Genomic DNA, 2,837 nt, shown 5'->3' on the forward strand with positions numbered 1-2,837 from the left:
ATCAGACCTCTCTATGAGGAGTCAAGTGCACTGAGGACGGACACAGCCCCATGTGGATGGCCAGTGTTCTCCAAGGGTGAAATGTAAGCCTTGGAAACTGGAGCAGCCATCCTTTTGTCAACAGACCTCTAGGGACCTCAGGGCAGACAGGAGACAGGTGACATTTATCTTTGCCTGGCTTTATTGGCTTCCTTGTGCTGCTACTGGGGTGGCAGTCTTTCCGTGCCCTTCCCTTCTTCCTGGATGATGTCTGGGTAAACAGTTCAGTTCCCGGCTGAGACTATCCACCCTAGCCAAGTGTGTGGGCCCTTTTCTACCCCCTTGGACGCTTCAGCAGGATCGCAGTAAAGTACCGGGATCCCAGTCTGGTACATTTTTCACTCCAGCTGTGCCTCTGTTGTAGCAGTTACTGACGTCTCCCTCCCATCAGACAGGAAGTCCTACAATTTGGCTGTGGCCTACTCCCTCAAAGAGTTCCCATTTTGTAGGGGTGGGGAAGAGAAACAAGACAAAGACAAACTCCATAAGCAAAAGGCTTGAACTGGATTTCTCCAGTTTTTTTTTTTTTTTTTTTTTAAAAAAAACAGCACCTCACATGTTCCACAGTGGCCTCAAAACTTCCTATGTATCAGATAGCAAAGGAAGACCTTTATGTTCTGATCCTCTCACCCTCACCTCAGGACTGAGCTTGGGGGCGTGTGCTGCCCTGTCTGGTTTCTGTGGTGCTGGGGATCAAATCCAGGGCTTTGCGGATGGTAGACAGGCATGCTACCAGCTGAGGTGCTGGTGCAGCTCAAGGGTTTGCCAGGTGGTGAAGGTGGAGCAGAGGAGCCCGTATTCCCAGCCTGTTCCTAGCCTTCCATGACCCCCTGGTTAGCTTGGAGTAGGGATCCTGACTGCCACAGGAGGGAATGCCTTGTGGGAGAGCTAGTGGGAGCAGGCAGTGAGGTTATTTGAAAATCTCTCGGGAAGCGCCCTCCCAGGACTACTCTCCTCCCGTAGAGAGGAGACAGCCCGTGAAGGGCATTCTTTTGAAACGAGAATAGGAGGACTTGATTTCAGAAGAAAATGATGCGTAAGGGTTGGGGTCCAGCAAACTGTGTCTGCACGTGGACCCTCCATTGTAGCATGTGCTTGCTTGCTTATCCTGGTGGCCACTGAGTGTGCACGTACACATTTGTCACAGGGCCAGGAAAGATTGTCCACTGGCCCTGCAGAGGCATCTGCTGGATGGAAGCTGGCTTATCTGCACCCAATGCTTTTTGAGTATCAAACGGTTTGGGAAGTATTGATCAAGGAAGCATTTTTCTTAATGGATAAGAAGATAACTCAGTTACCAGCCTCTCCCTGTGCCGGACTGTGTACTATGTGAAGAAGTAGAATGGGAAAATTACTCCTAGATGTAAACAGAGGACCCCGGTTCCTATGTGGACACGCTTACTGGAAAGTCCTGTTTGTGCCTCAAATTCTCTGTGTCCTGTGTTAGGGGACTGTGGGCCCTCTAGCATGTGCTCAGGGCACAATTGGTGTAGATAAACAGTCCATAATAGTACAGTAAGTTGGCTGGGCCTCCACCCATGTACACGCCCATCGAATAACCCTCGTGACAGTAAAAATTATGGTGGCTCGTGATTACCGTCAAAGGCCCTCCTCCTCCCCAACCCACCTTCCTGTCAACAGACACCATGTCACGTTGTCCCCTGCCCTAGCGGTGGCACCATTCCCACGTCCCTGCTGTAGAGTGGTCACACTGTGCAAAAGGAACAAACCGGTTCTTTCTCCAGTGCACATGAATCTGGGGAGGATGTGGTGGCCAGGCTGATGTAGCTATAGCTGAGGCCAGGCCAGGCAGACGATCACTCGCTCCCCCTCCGTGGATCCCCTGGACTGGTCTTGTCTTTTCCTGCGCCTAGCTGTTCTTCCAGCAGCTCTATGAACCGCCTGTCTGCCAGGGTATTTCTTCGTCCTCACCTGCAACCGGGGGTCTGGATAACTCAGGTTTCCACCAGAGGGTCTGAATAACTGAGATTCCCTCTGTACTCAGTTCCAGAGAGTGACAGGGCCAGACTCCTCTCTCTCAAGTTTATTCTTGGATAATTTCTCACCAGCGTTCATTCACCGTGCATCCCCCTCTAAAGCTCGTCGACCCTGGCAGCTCTGTTCGGTATCCTGGGCTGGTGCCGTGACTCTGTATTTAGCACATAGGAGGTTCTCATGGCATGCTTAGGGATGGCTGGTATGACTGTCAACCTTACTAAGAACAAAGGTAGGCTGTGTGTGGCAGCACACACCTGTCATCTTAGCATGTTGAGGCAGGGGCAGAAGGATACGAGCTAACCTGGGCTACTAGAGACCCTGTTTCAAAAGACCAAAGATGTGTGGGGTGGGGTGGGGTGGGGTGGGAGGGTGGGGAACATACGAGCAAGAACAAAGGCAGAGCAGGTGACAGGGCTCCAGGGGCCACAGTTTTCACAGATGTCTGCTCTGACAGCAAATGACAGCACTTGGCCTGGGACTTGACCCTCTGTTTAATGTCATCTCGGCCGCATTCCTGTCTGCGCCCCCCTCCCCTTCCCCTCCCTGCCCCACCCCACATAGCTGCATCCATCTGGTTCAGACCTTCACTCTTGGGCACCAGACTGTAGAGATGACTGACAGGCTCCGGAGGAAGCCACAGCATTTGCTGCTGTAGGAATGCCCCAGGATGGGGGAGCATTCAGAATAGCATTCCAGCCAGGGCACTGGTGAGCTGGGGTCAGGTGTGTGGCTAAAGCCTTCCGAACCTGGGCAGAAACCATTACCCCAGCTAAGTGGAAAATGGCAGTTTGGGGCAAGAC

This window comes from Rattus norvegicus, chromosome 7 (assembly GCF_036323735.1).
Source record: "Rattus norvegicus strain BN/NHsdMcwi chromosome 7, GRCr8, whole genome shotgun sequence".
NCBI classification, from domain to species: Eukaryota; Metazoa; Chordata; class Mammalia; order Rodentia; family Muridae; genus Rattus; species Rattus norvegicus.